Here is a 23,190-nt window from a genome sequence, read left to right as displayed (position 1 = left end):
CTGGTTCCCCAAATGCAAAGTCCACCTTTCCACAAACCCACCCTGACACACAGAACCCTAGTTCAATACTAAATATCAATCATTACACAGTTGAGGAAACTGTCCAATATAAAAACTAGAGAAGACGTGATCAATAGAAAAAGAAATGATCCTGGAGAAAATAGAGATAATGCAGGGTACAGAAGATCATTTTAAAGGCAAATTTTTATTAATGTCTTAAAGAGATTTGAAAACTTATCCATAAAACAGACAAAAAAAAAAAAAAGGAGCACCCTAGAAAAGTCTGCAGAAACATTAAGGAAATCTCCAAGAAAACCAACTGAAAAGACACAGAGACAATATGAGATATTTTTATTTCCTGAGACATATGGGAGTATCAGCACAGAAGGTACCATACCCAACTTAGAGTATTTTCAAAAAGACAACAAAAAGATTATCTGTTTCTAGATTTCACCGAGATGTGCCTAGGCATAAGTATTTTTGAATTCACCATGAGACACCATTGGCAGGACTTCCTTCGAGAAATATGTGTGTTAAAAATTGATAAGTAAAACAAAAATAAACAAGTGAAATATATTCATAAAAATTTATAAGAAAAGGCTCGAAATCCCAATGGAAAAAAATCCCAATGGAAAAATTTGATAAAAAATGTGTACCTTTCACATAAGACATACTAGTGTCCAATAACAACAATAAAAAACCCTTTAAATAACACCTAAAGTAAAAATAAAAAGTGACTAATGATATGGATAAATGTCTAGCCTCACCAGGAATTTTTATTTTATTTTTTTAAAGATTTTTATTTCTTTATTTGACAGAGAGAAACACAATGAGAGAGGGAACACAAGCAGGGGGAGTGGGAGAGGGAGAAGCAGGCTTCCCACGGAGCAGGGAGCCTGATGCGGGGCTCGATCCCGGGACCCCGAGATCATGACCTGGGCCGAAGGCAGCCGCGTAACAACTGAGCCACCCAGGCGCCCCTCACCAGGAATTTTTAGAAAATGAAAATTGAAATGAGACTTTTTTTCCTTATCAAACAAACTAAGCTTTTAAAAGTCAAACATCTTTGGCAAAGGAGAAATGGAACAGATACTCTAATTCTCTTCTCGTGGGAATGCAAATTGGTACAAATTATCTGGAAAATAATTTTATAATATGCATGAAATCCTTCAGAAAAAAAAAAACACAAAAACACATGTCCCTTGCTCTCCCCAGTGATTTTTCCCAAGTCTATCCTAAGAAAATTAAATTTACATCTTTCTCTGTACTTGTAACAAAAATATTCACACAGACAAAGAAAGGGGAAAAAGCTCAGACAGAGACATATATAGAAAAATGTTTATTATTTTGGCATAAACATTGGAAATAAGCTAGACATCGAACAAGTGGAGCAACAGTTTAAAAATTGTGGCTCATTCATTCAGGTAGTAATCTGAGGGTGCTTTAAGAGACTATTTAATGAAATGGGAAAAGTGTTATTGATTAAAAGTTGGGTTAAAAAAAAGCAGGATTCAAACTAAATTATACACCGGGATAGCAAGCAAATTGTGTAAGTGCAAGATACACATGTATGGGGAGAGGGAGAGGGGGATCAATCCCGGGGGGAAAAAGATTCCCAAATGTTAACAGTGAATATTTCTGATTGGTTATAGTTCATTTTTATTCTCCTCTTTGGACTCTTTGATTTTTTTTTTCCCCAACCACTTAAAAGGAGCATTTATCTTTTATTTTTTTTAAAGATTTTATTTATTTATTTATTTATTTATTTATTTGAGAGAGAGAATGAGAGAGAGAGAGAGAGAGAATGAGAGGGGGGAGGGTCAGAGGGAGAAGCAGACTCCCCGCTGAGCAGGGATCCCGATGCAGGACTCGATCCCGGGACTCCAGGAACACGACCTGAGCCGAAGGCAGTCGCTTAACCAACTGAGCCACCCAGGCGCCCAGGAGCATTTATCTTTTAAAGTAAAAATCAACATTTTATAATTTCATTTTTAGGTACATAACTGTTTAATTATTATAGAATTTATTTGGGAGTTATTTTGAGATTTTCTTAAATGACCAACCAATGAAATCAACAGACAAAACCCATGGACCTGTTTTGCCAGGATCGTGCAGGTAGAATAGAGGAGGAAGACTAGGGGAATAAATGGGGTGAGTGGGGGCTGTTGCCTAATGTGCATGTTTGAGGGAGATGTGGGGGAAGGACCAGGAGTCCTCTGCTTCCATTCCAAGCCCCATGAAAAGGGAAACAACTCAGTGAGTCCATTAGTGGGAGCTGCCTTAGTTTCCTCCCCCAGACACATGGAGCTAAAGGGACTTTCAAGGGTGGTCTTGCAAATTCTAATGGTTTCCCTGGTAGAAGTTCTCAGAACTGGTGCAAACACATCAAGAAGTACACTTTTTTTAAGAAGTAGAATAATACAGCCAGGTCTCAGTTTCATGCAATTTTATCCTTTTTTAATAAGCAGTGGAGGTCACATTTTACATCTGATAATAAATTAATGGATTTTATACCAACGTAAGACTTTCCATAGAGATACCCTCACAAGGACTGAAAATGCACAGTGGTTAAGATTAGAGACTTAGGGGTCACTTCCTAGCTGTGTGGTCTTAAACAAGTTATTTCACCCCTTACACTTGTTTCATCATCTACATAATGGAGATCTTAGAAGAACCAACCTCCTTGCCTTTCTTCTGAGAATTATATGAATTAAAATATATCAGGTGCTTTGAACAGTGCCTGAAAGAAGAATGTGCCCCCGTGGAAGTGTTTTCTGTATTAAATCAAAATAAGTGGGAAGCATTTCTTGGTTGTATCCTACCGACAACATGTTTGCACTAGGAGACACAACTTCTTCTCTTTTGTCTGCAGTTACCATCATAAAACAAAATAACAAAAGAAGGAAGGTTGTTCATGTGAATATGTATAAATAAAAGAAAAATAAAAACAAGCAGGGGTCAGCACTTCCTTTGCCTACCCCAAGTCCCGAGAAGGGAAAAAAACAACATCGTGGTTGTTGGCGCCCACCAAGCACAGTAGATGAGGCCGTTCCAGACAGGAAGCAAAGGGAAGGAGAGAGTTCAGAGAAGCATGGCTAAGTGGCTGACCTGGGGGGAGTGAGGGTCCCCCAGACTTGGAAAGGGACAAAGTTTGGGAGGTCCGGTGTATCGTGGGAAAAGAGTCCTGCTTCACTGAAGCATCCCCAGGAACTGGCAGGACCTCAGATGGTGGTGCTAATGCAGGGAGGAAGGGATGCATCATCCCCACCTTCGAGGCCGAGTTCCAAGCACAGGTGTGGAGAAGCAGGTGGAGAAAGCTCTGTCAGTGCCAGATACCAACAACAAGGTGGAGCAGAAGGAGACAGGAACAATTTCATTTGTTCCCGATACTCTCCCAGCCAGTGAATTGGGATCATCATTCCCATTTCAAAGATGAAAAAAACAGATAGTTTGTCCAGGGTCCCCCAGACTTGGATGTGAATCCCAGTCCCTTGATTTTCTATTTGCCTCTGCATTTTCGCTGGCTCTCACTTATCAGTACCAACACCGATTTATTATCAGTACATCCTGGAGCTGACGTAGAAGCAGTCAGTCAGGATCAGTCATCTGCAGGCCTCTTGTGATTTAGCCAAACTCCCTGCCTGGCCCTCCTGGCCAGCGACTACAGAGTTGTCTATTCATGGATTTAAGGCTATACGTGGTATTAATCTTCAAGGAAAGGAATGATACGAGCAAGCTGGATAAAATCCTAACACACCAGCCCCGATCCCTGTGGAGGTCTTGTTCATTGCCGCGAAGGATACAGAACTGTGGTAGCAGAGAGCCTGGGCTTGAATCCCAGCTGGCATTACAGACTGTGAGACACCGGATCAGGGAGTCTCTATCTGAGCCTCACTCACTTTCTTTACAGAGCAACTGCTACCATGCCCGTTTCATGTAACACCTTTGTGTGGGTTTAGTAAGACAAGGGGGCGAGATGCTTAGCCAGGTGCTTGACTAATACCAAAGCCCTCCAGCTCGTCCCCAGATGGAGATCCAAGTTTTCTTCTTTCCACCAAGAGGAACATCCAGGAGCCTGGACCCTGAAGGGCACACCCAAGTCCCCCAGGGGCTAGACCATCCTCAATATCCACACAGACCTGGCTTAAACTAGGTGACCTCCTTAAGACCTCCCCAACCCTTCACTGAAATTCCCGTGATTATTTTAAATGACAGAGGGAGAAGAGCAGGACGTGAGGAAAAAGAATGTTAGTTTTTCTAACAGCTGGAAAAGAAAACAAAATGAAGAAAAATATTCCCCATGAAATTCTTACAGTAAAAAACATAAACCATGCTGTCTTTCGCTGGGGTCACACAGTAAGTTCACACTGTACTTGGGACACGGATACCTTTCGGTGGTCCGACAGCTTCGGGACAGACAGCGTTAATCATTTTCTGATGCTTGCTGTAAGACAAATTCCCAGAGCTGAAAACCGACAAAGAAATGTGGTACAATCATGGGAATTAAGGGGGAAACGACGGTCTTGGGCAGGTTATGATATAGTCCTGGTGAAGTCATGCGAGGACTTCTCGGCCATGAGCTGCCACCAGCGTGTGTGCCAAGACCGTCACCACGCAGCAGGGGCAGCGGCTGGACCATGGTGAGGTCTGTTCCCCCGAAGGACACGCAGCAATGTCTGGAGACGATTCTGATTGGCAAGAGTTGGGGGGGAAGGCACTGCAGGCATCGAATGGCTAGAAGCCAGTGATGCTGCTAAATAGCCAGCAATGCACGGGAGAAGCCCCTCCCCTACATCCACCTCGAGTAAAGGAATTTGTCCAGCCCCAGAGAGCAACAGTGCTGAGGCTGAGAGAACGAGCAAAACCTACAGAGAAGTGCAAGTTCATGGCTGCGGGCAGCAGGCAAGACTGGACTCCCAGACCCAGCACGTGATCCTGACTCCTCCTTGCTTCCCTCCTCAAGGCCACGTGTACCCTCAGCCCCCATCTGGGTGTCTTTCCCCTCTCTCCCTTGACACTGAAAACACATCACTTGTCAAGTCCTAAACACACTGGACACTTTCACAGCCACTGTCTGGTGGCTCTAGTTGAAATCTCATGATAACTGTGTGGGATGTCTGGTTACGGTCTCCACTTTACGCACCAGGAAACCGAGGCTCTGCATGGTTACGGAAATTGCCCAGCGATGAAGTGGCAGAGCCAGGATTCAACCCCAGGCCTGTCTGATTTTGAAGCATCGGCTCCCACCTGCTCACATCCACTTACAAAGCTTAACCCCGTACCGCCTGGGCACACCCAGCAGGTCACTGAACATCACTGAGCTCTGTCTTCTCAAGAGATGGAGACATTCACAGCCTTATAAGGTTGCCTGACTTGAGGATAGGAGAAGGTGAGAAAGACTTCCTTGGGAGCTTAAGCAGATAATCCCTGGGGCGATGATGCCCAGGAACTTCCTATAGTTGTATAGAGGAAACTAGAGTTCTCACACTTTCTTCTAGTTCTAAGGTTCTAGAGTCTGGCCAAACCTTAGCAATTCTTCCAGGGCTAGACTCCAACCCGCCCCCCTCTTCTCTTAGTTCCCTTATACTTTCCTTGGCCTCTAAACCACAGGTGAGCTCTCCCTGTGAAACCTGACAGTGTTCTTTTGTTGACCAAGCCACAGTCATCTTTCTTTCTTTTTCTTTTCCTTTTTTAAATATTTTATTCATTCACTTGAGACACAGAGATACAGAGAGACAGGATGAGCAGGGGGAGAGGCAGAGGGAGAGGGAGAAGCAGGCTCCCCGCCAAGCCAGAAGCCCAACATGGGGCTCAATCCCAGGACCCTGGGACTATGACCCGAGCTGAAGGCAGATGCTCAACCATCTGAGCCACCCAGGCGCCCCGGTCACCTTTCTTCCTTGCCCGACTATAGAATTCCACCTGCAAACGGGTCACCATAAGTTTCCTGAAATAGGAGTTCTAGGGTCTGATGTTAGGGTCCGTCAGAAGACATTATACAATGGTTGCAAATGCTTAACAAACACACACTGGACGAGCTTACTTAAGAGTTAAGTGACAGGGCGCCTGGGTGGCTCAGATGGTTAAGCATCTGCCTTCGGCTCAGGTCATGATCCCAGGGTCCTGGGATCGAGTCCCGCATCGGGCCTCCTGCTCCTTGGGAGCCTGCTTCTCTCTCTCTCTCTCCCTCTCTCTCTCATGAATAAATAAAGAAAATCTTTAAAAAAAAAAAAAAAAGAGTTAAGTGACAGAAGTAAGAACCTTGATTACGCGTTAAGTGATTCCATACACTGCTCTCATTTGATCTTCCCGAAAACCCGTGAGGTGTCAGGACGTTATCTGACCCTCCTGGGTCTCTCCTCCCACGCCTTTGCATTATTTTCAGGCTGCTTCAGTCGCCTTGTAGCCCCTGCTTCCACTGTATGAATGGGGATTAATCTTTCTACGACCCATTTTCTGCCTCTGATAAATGTGGAGGTTGAACTCAGTGGTTGAACTCAGCCATGGTGGAAGGGTAGCAGGGTCCCAAGAGGCTGAATTTGGGGCCTGATTTTGATCTGTCATAGGGGTTTCCATTATTGTCACTGCTGCCTTGGCTAGGTCATCCAGGCCACCACTGGGTACTGGCCATCCATAATAGTCCAGCATGGCAGTACCCTACAGAAAAAGACATTCTTCTCAGCAGACCCCTCCGTTGACTGCGCATTTGACCACTCCTCACTTCTCCCAAGATTCCACACTTACTGTTCCACCTCCACAGGTATCACTTAGTCATCATCTGGAGGTTTATCCTCTTTCAGAAAGCAGCCTTGGAGGGAGACACAAGTCAGTCTTGTTTGTTTATCTTATCCTCCCTCTGCTTCATCACCACCATTCTCTTTCCCCACTGCCATTCCTATCACCTTCTTGAGGAATCCTCACAAGCTGTCTTGTATATAGCCATTCCCCTGTTCCTCAACCCTTGGATAACCTCCCTCTCTTGGAAAATCCAACTCTGTAACATTTATAAGCACACACTTTCAAAAGAAAAGTCAAGTCTCCCTATCAAATTTTCCAGATATGATGGTAAGGTTCGTGAGTACAAACAGAAACATTATTCCCTCTTCACCTTCCCTGAGTGTAGAGGAAAAAGAAAAAAGCCCACTCATCTCGTCATTCCATCATCGCTTCAGTGATTAACCAGAAAATGTCTAATTTTCTTGACATGCTCATTTTTTATCTTACTGGTTTTTTTTTTCCAATGCTCTCCCCCACTCTGTATTTCCCAGCCATCCACCAGAAAACAAGGAAAAAACACATAGGATACACGAAGGCAACTGCGTCCCAACCATTCTCCCCAAAGTGCATGATCAGGTCACGTGGAGGGAGATTAATGTGATTCTGAGCTTGGAAATGTGCTCCTTTATGATTATTAACGAGGGTGCCTTGGAAGGAAAGGACTCTGCAAACACAGCAGTTTAAAAAATGTATTTTCTTCCTTGTTTATGAGACGCAAACATATATAATTCAGTTCAAGGGTTGAACTTTTCTGTTATGATGTGCCAGGGATTATTTATCACAATTGCAAATAATTTCCCAGTACAAATTAGCCTCATCTTATCCTCCCAATGTACTTCCCTTCCACATCACTCATGTCATGTTGAAATCCAAGGCCATAAAGTTGAGACCAGGAAATAAGTTTTCCTTCAGATGGCAGCATATGGTGTGTGTTGGTTGGGGTTTTTTAAAGCACAATCAAATTTACCAGTGTCAAAGACTGCCCTCCCAACTCTTTCTCAGCTGGTGACTCTGGTGTCTGAAACTGATAGGAAATTATGCACTCAATAAAATATGAGATTGCAAGAGAGACGAAGCCAAAATAAGCAGGAGTCTACCAGAAGAGAACCCACTTTCAACAGCCAGGGCTCTGTGTCTATCACACTGATTGAAGCCATCCAGGGGTAAAAACATAACCTTTGAGATATGTGGGACTTAAGGATGACAGCTAAGGCGTCCTACTCAAAATATAAGATGAATGTCCACAAATGTGTGCTGGACCGCTCTAACGACGTTGAAAACCTGGCAGGTCGGAATATTTGTGTGAAAGGAATATGAACTCTGATTCATGAACTTCTGCGAGAGGCATAAGCACATTTTTCTTTATCACATAGGGAACTTTTTATTAATATCCATGAAGAAGCAAAAGATATAGAAGAAGAGAAAGATCAAAATACGGAGTTTCATGCTTTTACTGGGAAAATAAAACCAGATTTCAAGAAACCTCAATTTTCAAAAAAAAAAAAAAATATTGCTCTTCAACAAAGCCAACATGAAAATGGGTCCAAGTTGAGTCCCATGACACGATGCAACTTTAGAAAATAGTAAGAAAATCAAACAATACAAAAGCAAATAAAAATCATCTCAATTCCTAAAAAAAGGGGGAGTCAAAAGAATGCTCTGCATTTATCTTTAATAAAGATTCTATTTAGATGTGATCTGTCAAATATTTTGAGGTATGTATCCATTGTTTTTGCAAAAGAAAGTGTGGACTGTTCATTTTTCCTTCAATGGAACATATTTTTATGATCCCTCAAACTTGTTTTTTTGTTCCTTATCCACAAACAGGCTTTGGTTGCTAGGACGCATTGTCATACTCCAGTGGGGGCATAACCACAAGCTCTAATATCAAGGACCATATTCCTGCTCAGAGAGGTGGAATGACTTGCTTCAGGTCACACAGCAGATGAGTAAAACAAAAGGCACAGGTCTAGAAGTTAAGAGCCTTGGGTTCTGGCCCTGGAGCTGACAGGCTCAAGCTCTGCCCCTTAAATAAAATCTCCTGAGATTCATACGTTTTCTATCTTTAGAAGCAAACTTCTCAAATCTCTCCTTGTCCCTTTATGTGTCCTCTGCCCCCATGGAATCCTATAGCCAGTCTTCCCATAACTTGCACCACTCCTATAGTGTACTTACATCTGGAACCTTTTTCCTCCTATCAACCACCAAGCCCCTTGTGTCTTTAAAGACCCCTGCAAAAATCTCTTCTCCTCCATTAAGCCCTCTGTGATGAGGTGCGAGCCAGAATTCTGCCTTCCCATTGCAAAGATTAGCATGTGGGGTGCTGAACAGAAGAACACAGAGATTCAGTTCATCTGGGACCTGACTGGATATGCTAGAGAGAGTCCCAGCTGCTCAACATCTGCTCAGCACCATCATATTCTGCGCATGTCCTCAAAGTCATTGCCTCAGTCTTCGGAACGCATTTGGATCTCTCTGTGTAGCCATCAGCATCTCATGTGGGAGGTGGTGTAAGAAGAAGAGCTCTCCATTATGAACACCTCTCTACTGTCTTTCAACTAGGAATGGGGGACAGCCAAGCAGGCGGCCACCAACATGGTGGGCTTTGGGGTGTATCAGAAAGCTTCCATAATCTGAGATTACACCCTCAGCAATTACCTAAATTTGCCACCACTCCCGCCACTCCTTATGGGCCGCTGGGAGGCGTGCACATTTAAACAGTATTTTGTTACCTGCTGAGGATCATATGGTGGAATGAGAGAGTTCTAGGCTAAGAACACCTGGGTTTCACTCTCCGCTATAATGCACGGGACAGGTATGAGTGTCATGTGGCTACTCTCCAGGTGTCATTCTCCTCTTCTCCAAAATAGAATTAAAAATACTTGCCCCGTTGAGCTCACAAAGTTGAGGCAAAAATTGGATTAAATCATGTATGGAACACCAATTCAAAACTTCTCGAGGTAAAGTACACATATAGAAGAAGGTGACTTTCAGAAGCATACGTTTGTGAATTTCCCCACAGTGAGTCCACGTGTGTAACCAGCACCCAGCTCAAGAAACAGGGCACGACCCAGAAGCTCCATTTGCCCTCTTCCAATACCTTCTCCCATCAAGGGTAACCACTGTCCTGATTCTAATACAAATAATTAATTGTGCCTTTCATACTTTATACAAATGGGATCATGCAATAGGTATCTTTTTGTGCCCTCTCTTTCACTCAATATTATGTTTGTTAGATTCAACCATGTTGTGATTAGCTTTAACCACTTGTTCTCCTTATTGTATGATACTCTATTATATGAATACACTTTTTTTAAATCCACTACTATTAAGTGAAATGTATGAATAGTGCTGCTAAGCAATTCATAAACTTACAAGAAATATGCAAATGTAAGATATTATCATTACTGTAAGTCTGTTCTTCGCAGACATGGTGGCCTTGGGAGAAAGTATCAAGTGGCAGAGTTACAGTGGGAAAAGGGAAAGAAAGGTCCAGGATGAGATGTTTTCGGGGTGAAGAGAAAATATATGATGTAAGGTATATCACAAATGTGAGATGTTGCCAAATGTTTTCAAATGCAGCCATTTATTTCAGGAAATATTTGAGCTCCTACAATATGCTGAAGGCTTTGCAGTATTTCATATGATTCTTTTTTTTTTTTTAGATTTTATTTGTTTATTCGAGAGAGCATGAGCACCAGTGAGAGAGCATGGGAGGAGGCACAGAGGGAGAGGGAGAGAATCCCCAGCAGACACCCCACTGAGCGAGAAGCCCCACACGGGACTTGATCTCAAGACCCCCGAGTCTATGACCTGAAACGAAACCAAGAGCCAGACACTTAACAGACTGAGCCACCCAGGTGCCCTCAGTACTTCATATGATTCTAATAAAAACACTACAAGAAAAGAATTAGAGGTATTCTTATCCAGATGGTTATGGAACGAAACTGAAGCCCAGAGAGGTGTGCATCAACCAATTGAGGGCAGCAAGTAGAGGAAATTCATTCATTTGTACACTGATTCAGTCAACGACGGTTTATGGAGCTTCCAGAATATGCTAGACACTATGCAACATATTAGAGATAAAATGTGCAAAAAGCTGGAAGCCCTCATGTCAATTACAGCATAGTCGAAGTGATGGTCACTGATCAGTAATCACCCAGGGGAATGAAAAACTGGAACTATAGGCTTTAAAAAGGAGAGACCCATGGTGTCCCTAGAGCATCATGTGTGGAAGTGGTGGGAGGGGAGAAAGCTGCACTGAAGTCTGAAGAAATGTGTCAGAGTTGACTGGATGAGGAGGAAAGGCCCTCCCGGGTGGAAGGAGCAGTCTTGGAGAAAGGAGCAGAGCAGATGTGAGGGGTTAGAAGATGCTCTAAAGGGACCCAGAAGTTGTAATCAGGAGTTTTGTCTCTAACCTAGGCGTCGTGGAAAGTCGTTCTCTAGATAGCCCAGGACTGTTCTGCGAATGCCATGAAATTCAACAAGGAAATGTGACAGAACACATACTTGCTGCGTACCAGCTATAGGAAGGACACTGAAATCTACACCTCTGGATTTTTACAATAAAAGATATTTCAAATATGCTTAATGGATCCCGCTTAGGATAAACGAGAGGAGCTATGCTCACTTGGCAAAACCATTCATCTCTCTGCAAAAGGAATGGGCAGGTGGATTCTCTGTCTGCAGGGTTTCCACAAAGGTCTTCTGATCAGGGGGCATGAGTTTGGCTGTCCATACCAAACACTGTGTATTGGCTGGGGCTGCAGAGGGGAAGGCGGGGGCACCAGACAAGGAAGGGGAGATAGAGGCTCCTTGCCCAAAGGCTGACCCTGGTCCTCGTGACTGCTCTTGGGAGGCCACCTGCATGACCACAGCATCACCTTGGGGACCGCGATGTGAGGTTTCAGTTTTTCAGCAGGATTTGAGGTTTCTCTGGCTGCCAAAGTCTACTAAACTTGAGAGGCACAGCCTTGCATGGAGCTCCCCAGAGAAAAGGGCAATGCCTGGATTATACCTCGCTCATTGCCATGATGTGAAGGGTCTTCTCATTTGATAACAATGATATTTTTAAAGTCATTGCTAAGTATTGCAAGGGCTTTTCTCCAAGAGCTTGAAACCACCCTTATGTTTCCTATCAAAAGGAGAACAAAAATAAGGCTCTACAATTTCTCACATTAGAGCTGGTGTCATATACTTCTCTTTTGCAGTGCTTGGCAACCTTGATGTATTTGCCTTTTTATTAGTTACATTCTCAAGCCCAGCAAAGGTTTGGCTTCTCAATGTGTTTTGAATTAGATTCATGAAAGCTATGAAAAAAAAAATAATAACTGGCCGGAATTAAGCTAATAAAGTCCTAAAAGACTAAAGAACTGTACTGTGTGAGGGTTCTTTTTTTTTTTTTCCTGAGAATTCTGGTACTTGGATTAAATATATATTTTTATAGGATCATAGACCCTTAGGAACGGAGAGCGGATTATAAACTCACCTGGTTTAATATCCCGTCTGAGGTTCCGTTCTGTTCTGCCACACTCCAGCTAAGTGCTATCTCCCTCTGTTGACTAAACACCTCCAGTTACCTGAGGTCCGTCAACCTCATTTTGGATATCAACATGGGTGCTCAACATATAATAATCTTGCCAGGTTTTTCTGATTTTCTCAATGACTATCATACGCCTTGCTGAAAACCAGAGATCTTAGAGCCTTAGCATGTCTCTCTAACCACCCTATACTGAAACAAGGAAGGCAGGATTAATTTAACATGGCTGATTCTGTTGACTCTTAGTTATCATCACTTCGTTTCCCGAATTTCTTTTAAATAATTTATTTACAAATCTCTACACATTAAGACAATTGGCTGAATTTAAACTGCTCCATAAATTATGGGTCAAATTCTTCAAGTTCACTTTTTTTTAAAAGATTCTATTTATTTATTTGAGAGACAGAGCGAGAGCCAGCGAGCACAGAGGGAGAGGGAGAAGCAGACTCCCCGCTGAGCAAGAAGCCTGATGTGGGCCTCAATCCCAGGACCCCAGGGATCACAACCTGAACCAAAGGCAGATGCCTAACTGACTGAGCCAACCAGGCGACACTATACTTATTTTTTAGAGCAGTTTTGGGTTCACAGAGATACTGGGCAGGAAGTACAGAGCTCCCACATACTGCCCTCTGTCTCCCCACGTGCACAGCAGCCCGCTTACCAACATCCCCCACCAGTGTGGCACAGAGTGGCGATCAATGATCCCACGTGGACACATCATGAGCACCTAAAGTCCATAGTTCATGCTAGCGTTCACCCTTGGTGTTGTACCTTCTTTGGATCTGGACAAATGTATGATGACCTGTATTCGCCATTCTAGTATCACACAGAGTAAATGTCACTGTTCTAAAAATCCTCTGTGCTCTGCCCGTTCCTCCCTCCCTCCCCCCAATCCCTAGAAACCACTGATCTTTCACTGTCTCCACAATTTTGCCTTCTCCAGAATGTCAGAGAGTTGGAATCATACAGCATGTAGTCTTTTCGGATTGGCTTCTCTCACTTTGTAATATGCATTTGCATCTTATTGTGGCCTGATAGTTCATTTCTCTTTAACACTGAGTAATAGTCCATGATCTGGATGTACCACAGTTTCCTGACCCATTCACCTTCTGAAGGACATCTTGGTTGATTCTAAGTTTTGGCAATTATGAATAAAGCTGCTATAAACATCCCTGCTCAAGTTTCATGTGAACAGAAGACTTCAATACATTTGGGTGAATACCAAGGAGCGTGACTGCTGGATCCAATGGTAAGGTGAAGTTTACCTTGATCACAAACTGCCAAACCATCCTTCAAAGTAGCTGTACCATTTTACATTCCCACCAGGGCCAATCTTTTATTTGTTTATTCACTTATTCCAAAAAGAGTCACTAAGCACCTACAGCAGGACCAGCATAGGGAATACCATGGTGAACAAAAGAGAAGTGGTCCCGCCCTCCTGTGGTTTGCACTCTTGCAGAGAACTTGCTAGAGTTATCTGAGATGTTATCCTGAAAGAGGAGCTGCTTCTTGGCACAGTGTCAGGAAACGTCTGAAGAGGAGAGGAAATCGCTACTTCCCTTATGCTCTCAGGGAGGGCATCCTGGCAGAGCAAAAGGTTCTCCCCATACCCTGAAGGGTTGGCTGACTGGAGAAGAAAGGATCCCAAGGTACAGCTGGCTTGACCATGGAGAAGGATGTGACAAACGGGTTTGACTGCTGAAGAACGGTGTGTTAGTCCCCACGGAGACCTCAAGAGTTCATGTTCTTTGTCCCCAGAGGTGTCCTTTGACAACTAAGGACACAGTGGTTTCAAGCTGAGATGAACCTCAGGGTTCAGCTGTCCCATGACTTTCAAACATTTTAACCACTGAGATCCCTCCTCAGAGAAAATCCTAGGTGAAATCCCAATGTGTAAATCAAGTAAAGTGTGTACATTTGTTTCCTATTGTTCCTACAATCAATTATGCAAACATCGTGGCTGAAAACACCACAAATTTGTTATCCAGCGGTCAGAAGTCCTAAAGCTAAGGAGTAGGCAGGGTGCATTCCTCTCTAAAGGCTCCAGGACAGAATTTATTCCTTTGCTTTTTTCCAGCTTCTGGTGGCCGCCCGAGCCCTTGTCATGGCCCCCTTCCTCTGTCTTCAAAGCCGGCAGCATAGCATCTCCCCCCTCCCCGCCTCTCCCCTCCTCTCCTCCCCGCCCCGCCCCCGCCTCTCTCACCACATCTCCTTGTCTCACGCTGACTTCCCAGCCTCCTTCTGACAGGGGGCCTTGTGATTGCACTGAACGTACCAGGATAATCCAGGACAATCCCCCCACCCCGCCCCATCTCAAGACCCTTAACTTCATCACACCTGCAAAGTCCCTTTGGCCATGTAAGGAAACATAATCATAGGTCCCAGGGCTTGGATGCGGATGCCCTTGGGGGGCCATCACTCATGCTACCACATTGAGGTTGCTCTGGTGAGGGTACTGTGCAAGAGTAAACCTATACAACTCCCAATACTGCACAGACCACAATTTTAAAGCAACCGACCTAAAGCCTTCCTTAGATCATGGATGAGGAAGCAAGGGTCCCAAGGTAGGAAGTGACTTCTCTTAGGACCCATGAAAGTTTTATGGAAGATCAAGGGCTAGCATCAACTCCTGGTCCCATGCCCTTTCCCTTAACCTCATTACTTTAAAAGGTCTTCCTGTGAATGATATCAACAACAATAAAAAGAAGCAGAGTTTTGGTATAGTACAAGCCGTGGTCAAAACTGCCGTGAAGCTTTGCAAAATGAAGGCACAGACGAGGTTTCCTTGGGCCATGGAGAGCTGACCTCGTGCTATGAATTGGAAGGTCTTCCACTCTGGAAACATCTTCCTAAGCAAATCCTTGTGGCTCGGCAGCTAACTGCTCGTCATAAAGCAGAAGTGTGGGCCATCCTAATTGGAATTTAAGACCCCTGGCAAGGTCCACAGAGACCAGAAGGCCTGTACATGGTCTAGCTGCATGGTGAGATCGGCCCCAAACCACTTGTCCTCACATTCCTGGCCTAGCGAGTAACCCATCTGCTCCCACAACCCCATGTCATTTACCACTTTTTTCCTGAGTCTCAAATAGGAGCCACAAGTTAAAGACCTTGCAAAAGACTAGACTCTCTGACATTTGGGGGATCTGGTGTTTATTAAATTCAGAGATTTAAACTGACTGTGATTTGTTCTCAATTTAGGGCAGTGACAGACAAATGCCTGAAGAGTGGGCTGTGTGTGTGTGTGTGTGTGTGTGCACGCGCGCGCGCCCGTGTGCATGTGTGCTGTGTTTGTATAGCATCCAGGATCCAGGGATATTTGGGGGAATAAACAGTTTAAAAGTCCAGGCAGCTACAAGTTGGAGAGAAAGGAAAATAAATGCACATTTGAAATCAATTTTACTATAAATCAAGTGGAACGATTGGCCAGAGCGCTGGGGCCCCCCATATTGATGCCACCACATCTGGAGATGCCTGCTCTTACTAAAATGCTTTCAGGAATGAGCCAACAGTTCATCTCAGTCTGTTCATCTCTGAAAGATGGACATGCCACACCCTTAGCGCCCGTGGGTACCAGGGCTCTCCCGACCATGCTGGTAATAACCATCTGGCCTTCTGCACGCAATTCAAATCCTATTTACCAAACACCTACTGTGTCCCAGGCACTGCTAAGCACTTTAGAAAAATCTCTTTCCATCTTCACAACAATGTGTGAGCTGGGTACTGTCCTAGAATCCAACTTATTTCACTAATTGAAGCAACTGTACCAATTACAGCTCAGAAACGTGAACTGCCTAAGACCCTGGCAAGTGGGAAAGGTGAGGCTTTTAACATAGGTTTCTCTGACTCCTAAATCTGTATTCTTCCCACCACACCAGGTTTTGGCCCCCAAGCTAGTGCTAGGGGTGATATATGATTAGAGACATAAACTCTGTTCCCCAGGAGATCTGTCTGGCTCAAGCAGTAAACCCTTTAATTCACCAATTTATCTTTCGATTCAGCTCATACTCAAGGAGAACATGAGAGGATCCAAATATGCACTAGATCAGAAAGTTCCCTATCCTCGTGGAGTCTACACCTACTGGGGGCAGGGACCCAGACAGTCAATGAACGAACAGATAAATGTGCTACTAGTTGTAAATGTTGACAGGTGTTAGGAAGGACATAACCAGACCGCATTCGTGGAGAATAGGAGCTGACAGTGTCCCACAAGGGAACACATCATTTTGTAAGGTAATGGGCTCCATGTCTCTGGAAGTATTTAATCAAAGGGCGGGCGACCCACAGATGTTCCTGCCACTCTGGGAAGCCAGTGTCGTCGAGGGAAGTAGACATCCATCAGCTGGAGTCCTTGGGACCCGCATTCCACCTGCAGGAGGATGTGACATTCCCTGAAGAAATAGGAGGGGTTCCAGAGGAAAGGACTTGGGTTCCTGGTTAGTATTTGTGAAAACTGGGCCCATGCCAAGCACGAATCGACTCGAGCTGTACGTTAGGTTTATACTGTTGAGGGAGAAGCCACAGAAGAGAAGGTATTCAAATGCCTGGAGGCGGGGCAGTGGGGTGGGGGATAAGGGCCACACCAAAGTCATTGGCAGTCATGGCAGGAAAGGCGGGAAGCTCCGGGTTCAGGCCGAGTTCAGGCTCCACCAAGATTGTTTGGGGGCCCGATCACTCAACTCTACAGAGTCGAGCCCACGGGAGAACCGCGTCTGATGATCTGCTCACACGTCGGGGTCCAGTGCCCCTTTTGGCGCAGACAGGGGAGAAGTGTCCGGTCTGGTCTGGAAACTGTATAGGCACTTAAGGAGCACTTCATCTTAAAAGGGGAACTGTTTTGCTTTTGTCAAACGGGTTAATTTGTCCCAAATGTTAAAAACCCCTCGTCCTCTTGAAAGATCAGCCCGTCTGCAGACTCCGTGTTCAAAGAGCCAGACCAGGGGAGAGCTAAACCGAATACCTCCTCGGGCTCGGCTGGGCCTGTGCGTCCAACCAGCAAGTTCACATTGAGAAGAGATGAATGATTTTCACTTGCAGCCTGAAGAAAAATGTTGGCGGGAGCCAGGTCCAAAATGGCAACATTCTGTAGAACATGGCGTGTCAGTGTGCTGACAGCAATCAGATTCTGGGGTAAAATCACGCCTCTGATTGAGCTCAATGTCGGTGCCCCCGCCCCAGTGACAATGTTCTCGGCTCATGACTTTGAAACTAAAGTTAAGAATTCTCAGCGTTTCTGAAAATCCCTTTCTGTACAAAGGAGGAAAAGGAGTATCTCAAATTTTGTAGGTCTGGCAAATTTCCAAGATTTATTAAAACACACACACATAGCACAGAACCAAGGATTTTGCTACACACTTTTTTATGCTTTTTTTTTAAGATTTTATTTTAATTCCAGTGAGTTAACATACAGTGTTCTACTCGTGAGAATACAGTTTCTCGTGCCATTCTTACAACAACCCAGTGGAGTAGGGACTTGGGAGTATGATTCCCTCCCCCGCATTTTATAGCTAAGAAAACCGGGGCTCCGGGAGATGGAATCGCGCTGCCCGAGATCACACAGATGGTAAATGGGTAGAGCCCGGATTTGAACCAGTTCCATCTCCCTCCCGAGAAGCAGGAAAGTTCTGCCTCCCCAGGGGACACTTGGCAAGGTCTGCAGACATTTTTGGTTGTCACGACCAGGGAGGGTGGATGCTGCTGGCCTCTAGTGGGTGGAAAGGCCAGGGATGCTGTTGCTAAAGCTCCCAACATGCTCCCAGCAGCTCCCCGACCACAAAGACCATCAGGCCCCAAGACGCAGAAACCCTGGTCCAGAACCTGTGCTGTACATTATCACCCTTCCACTGGGCTCTTCGGTCTTCCTATCAATGCTCTCCCACAGCACAAATCCCTCCAGGGTTTATTTCTTTTTTTTTTTTAAATTTTTTATTGTTATGTTAATCACCATATATTACATCATTTGTTTTGGTGTAGTGTTCCATGATTCATTGTTTGTTCATAACACCCAGTGCTCCACGCAGAATGTGCCCTCTTTAATACCCATCACCAGGCTAACCCATCCCCCTACCCTCCTCCCCTCTAGAAACCTCAGTTTGTTTTTCAGAGTCCATCATCTCTCCCTCCAGGCTTTATTTCAACCCCACTGTGCTCCATGTGGGGGTATAAAGCACCACATGCCTTCCCTGCCGTCAGATGAGAAACACAACATCACAGCATCACGCTGTCCTCACCTGGATTTCTCTCTCCCGAGTTGTAACTGGGAGATGCTTTCCTTCTCAGGACAGCGGGCTCACATCCATGTTTTCCCTTCTAATCCTAACAGCAACCTTGTGAAGTGAGGAACCACCTTTTTTTTTTCTTCCTTTTTTGCAGTGGAGGCTCTGATTTGTCCAAGGTTAACCAGATAAAAAGTCCCAGCAACGAAAGCTACCCATGTAAGCCCCGGTTCCCAGCCCCGTGCACCTCCCCATGGCGGAGCTTCTCAAACTTCAGGACGAATTTGCCTCAACTGTAGGGCCTGTTTTGAGCCTGCTAGCCACACCCCAGAGCTCTGGTTTCAGAGGTCTGCTGCACTGGGCTCCACGAATGGGCCTTTCCGAGATGCCCCCGACAGGGTTTTGACACAGTTGTCTCATGGAACGAAATTTTGACGAAGGCCATACCATATAAGGCTGGATCTGAAGTGTATTTAATCGTAAAAAATAACTGCGAAGATCCTGATTTTGTTTATTTAATAGTGAAATAACCAGACACAAGTGAATGCGCATGTGCACAGATCCTTGAGAAAGAAGGCAGGCGGCTTCTGGGGTCCGTGAAAAGCCACGACAGAGCGGGGTGGCCTGTGTGCCATAGAGATTTGCATTCCCCTGCGGGCTCTGCCTGGTCTTGAGCATTCTCGACCTCTCGAGGCTTTATTCTGTCATCATTTGCTACTCACTGGTAAGAGAGCTAAAATCGTCTGCTTTTTAGAACAGCCACAGCATTAGACGCTGACGTCTGGGACGTACTTAGTAGATCCACTCAGCTAGACTCGATGAGCACTTTTGCTGTTGTTTTCAGTGTTTGCATTGAGTCTGGTCAGCTGGACACGGCGACACAGTGGTGGCGGCGGCCCCCCCTTTGGCAGCGCCAAGCGCACCCGTAGTCCAACAGCAGCTCAGCGAGAGGCAGCCCCGTCCTCCTCGCGCATTCCCTCTGCCCGCTGAACCAGAAGAAGCAGCGGCGCAAAAGCATCTGAAATATTTTGAAATTTACAAACATGCCCAGAGCAACAGCCTGTCTTCCCAGCCCTGATGTGAGAGCGCCAGAGTCCCCTTTGTCCTCCTTACTGTTGGTGGGTTTGGGCTGCAAGGGACGCATTCGTGAATAAACTGAGAGATGTCAAACGTGGTCAGGTGATGGCAATTAGAGGCCTCCTTTGTAGTTACGGGATTCTTTCTGTCTGAAAATCCGACCTGAGTCCAATGCGTTCGGCTCTGCTGGATGGTGGGCGCTTCTCCGAGTCCCGTCACAAAAGGGACCGCACGCAGATCGCAGGGACAGGCGAGGCCTGGAGTCTGATGCAGGGGGCACAGGCTGCAGGGTTCAGGACGTCCGTGGTGACCAGTGAGCTCCTGCCCTGGGCCGGGCACACACCGGACCCGTGACGCCTCACAGTGACGGTGCAGACATGCGCCCTTTCAACAGGACGCCCAGAGTCCGTTGTGGCGTCAAAATCACTGGGAGAGACGGGGGACTCCTGCCAGTGCAACTCAACACTGCCAAGGTCATGAACAACCAGGAAGGGCTGAGGAAGTGTCACAGACCGAAGGAGACCAGGGAGACACGGCAACTAAATGCAATATGGTAGCCTGGACTGCATCCCGGAAAAGAAAGAGGACATTAGCGGGAAAACCGGTGAAATCCCCAGTCTGGGATTGAGTTGACAGTAAGGTACCCACGTCAGTTTCTTCATTTTCATAAATGAACCACAGCGGGTGTTTTAAGTTGCAGGAAGTATTGGAGAAGTAGAATGTTAGCAACAGGGGAGATGGTGTGGGGTATAAGGAACCCTCCACTATCTTCACAACTTTTCTGTCCATCTAAACTACTCCAAAACATTAAGTTTATTAGAAGAAGGAGGAGGAGGAGGGGAGGGGAGGAGGAGGGGAGGGGAGGGGAGGGAGAGAAGGAGAAGGAGGAGGAGGAGGAGAAGCGAAAGGGGAAGAGGAATAGGGAGAAGAACTGGATGTTTTGAAAAAAAAAAATGCGTATCTTTTGGTTCTTATATGCTGGTTCAGTGGTTCCACGTTTTACTTCTTAGGTTAGAAGCAACAAAACCGGACTACAGTCGCGGTCCTTTCTGAGGCCTAGATGTTCAGCTTTTCTTCGGTTAAATGAGATGCTACAGGTCTTCGTGACATCAGGTATCACAGATTCCTCCAAAACTTACATTTGTAAGTTTAATTTAGCCAAAAAAGCAGTGGGTGTTCTAGATTGGGGAAACTCATGACTAAATCTTCAGGGAACGATTTTCTGTCCTCTTGGTGCTCCAAATTCAGAATGCCAGGGAGAGTAGAGAACAAGTCACCTGCTTATCCTTCAGTGAGAGAGGGCGAAGCACCTTCCATAATTATCCCATCAAGGCTGACTACAAATTGGGAGGGAGGGGAGAAATTCCCCATGGGGAAGTTAGGATGCTGTTTCTGGAAAGAACAGGAGTAAATTAAATGCCAGGCAGCGCAAGGAGTGGGGCTGAGGAATACGCATTTTAGCAGGAGCCCTCCCTGCCGGGTGATTCTTTTTCATGCGATGGAAGGATCCCACTTGAGAATCACTGGTCTAGCGTGGCGGACAGATGCCGGTCATGATACAACACAGATGCTATTTGTCTTCTAAGGAAAGCAGAAAATGTAATAGGAGCCCAAAGAGAGAGAGAGGGAGAGACCGACTTTGACCACAGAGATGAGGGAAGGCACTATGGAAAACATGGCAGTGAGCTGGGTCCTGAAATATGGGTAAGATTTCAGAGGGTGGAGAATGGCAGTATGAGAAGTTCTTTATTCATATTTTCCCTTTGAAATAAAAAAAATCAGTGCTCGCTTCGGCAGCACATATACTGAAATAAAAAAAATCAGACCAAAGGAGAAAAGGAACTACTGGGGCCCAGTGTGGCTAGGCTGTGGGGTGCAGGGGGAGAGGCGTGAAGAGCAGCCGGTTCCAGCAGGAGAAGGGCCTCTATCCTACCAGGGGCTGCTTGAGGGACCTTCGACACCCAGAGCAATGAATATGAGGCTCCCTGCTCAAAAACCTCCGGTCCCCCCGGTGCCTGGGCAGTCTACAAACTCCCTGAGAACCTGCGAGGTGAGCCTCGGTGCAGGGAGCTGAGGAAGAATGAAGGTGCAGTGGGTCAGGGGACATATAATGGAGACCTGAACCACAGTTGCCCTGGGAATGGAAAGATGGTGAGATTTCGCAGAATAAAGACGGCAGAACTTGGGACTTGAGTGGACATGAGCAGGATATTTCTGACTTCTACTCAGAGGACCAGGTGAATGGGGTGTACTTGTGGTATGGAGCTGCACATGGCTTTGGGGTCCCGGAGGCCTGTTGACTGAGGAGGGGGCCCTCGCCTTCACATTCCGCAGGTGATGTCACCAGCACGGGAGGCCAGGATGGTCGTCCAGATGAATGGGGAGACCACCACAATGGTGCTGAGTTTTAAGTCTAAAGAGTGAAGCAAATACAAACTTCAAAGACTGATCAGTGAGGTCTATTGCCAAAACCATCACACTCCTCCATAGGAAAAAGGTTAAGGAAAAAGGTCAAGAAATGAAGACTGTGAGTAGTATGTCCTGTTAGCTTCATTTTATGCAATTGATGATCCCTTCAGGTAGCCACAGGCATGGACATTTGGCTTAAAGACCAGACCGAAACTCATGGAAACGCCTGGGAGATTGAAGTTTGACTGCGAGAATGGAGAAATGACCTGAAATAGGGAAGTAGGGGGAAGGACTGGACTGTGGAATAGACTTCCCATTAGTTACCACACAAGGGGAGGAGCTAAATTTGCTCCCTGGTCTGCATCTGCCAGCCACATTCGCTCCTTCAAGATCTATTTATCAAGTGCCTCTATTAGAAACTATGGTTGCAAGGGGCACCTGGGTGGCGTGGTTGGCTGCGCGTCTGACTCTCGCTTTCAGCTCAGGTCATGATCTTGGGGTCATTAGACTGAGCCTTGCGTTGGGCTCCATGCTCAGCATGGAGTCTGCTTGAGTTTGTCTCTCCTTTCCCCTCTGCCTTTCCCCCTACCCGGATTATAAATAAAGTAAAAAAAAAAAAAAAAAAAAAAAAACCTGTGGATGCAAAACCCCTGCTCTTATAGGACATAGATTCAAGGAGGGAATCAGACACAATGCAAATAAACGAATATACAATATGATGCTGGGCTGTTTCTAGAAAGAAAGGGAATAAGGGGTAGGCACAGCAAAGGAAGGCATTTGGTAGGCAGGCATAGAGATTTTTGGTCATACTGAGTTTTTGGCTTCTGATTCAGGACTTCAAACTTTGCCAAATATAAGAGAATGATAATCAGATTACGTAAATACAAATTGTGGATTCACCAGATAGAGTTTGGACCATGAGGGGATCATTTTCTGATGAGTGAGAACCATGGAGAGCAGCCTAGTCAGCTGGAATCAGAAAGACGTGGGTTTCAGTCTCAGCAACTCTACTCTGTGACCCTGTGCAAGTTACTTAACCTCTCTGAACCGTGGGGGGCTTTGTAGAAACTATAAACGAATACATCTTTGAAAGTCTGTGCTAAGGATTAGGAATAATTTACATAAAGTGGTAGTATAGATCCTCTTGTAGATGGTCACACAAGTTGTCCAAAGAGG

The 23,190-nt window shown here is 45.5% G+C and overlaps 1 long non-coding RNA gene across 1 annotated transcript in view; it reads left to right on the top strand.

Annotated features, from left to right (window-relative positions):
- Positions 1 to 20,049: 20,049 nt before the first annotated feature.
- The window catches only part of LOC113936135, a 36,234-nt gene continuing 33,093 nt past the window's right edge, over positions 20,050 to 23,190 (top strand). Inside the window, exons 1-2 of the long non-coding RNA XR_003524204.1 lie at positions 20,050 to 20,245; positions 20,616 to 20,718. This is a non-coding gene — a long non-coding RNA (uncharacterized LOC113936135). The remainder of the gene's footprint in view (positions 20,246 to 20,615; positions 20,719 to 23,190) is intronic.

Source organism: Zalophus californianus, chromosome 17, assembly GCF_009762305.2.
Source record: "Zalophus californianus isolate mZalCal1 chromosome 17, mZalCal1.pri.v2, whole genome shotgun sequence".
In the NCBI taxonomy this organism is placed as follows: Eukaryota; Metazoa; Chordata; class Mammalia; order Carnivora; family Otariidae; genus Zalophus; species Zalophus californianus.
This window is presented reverse-complemented; position numbering and strand designations above follow the sequence as displayed.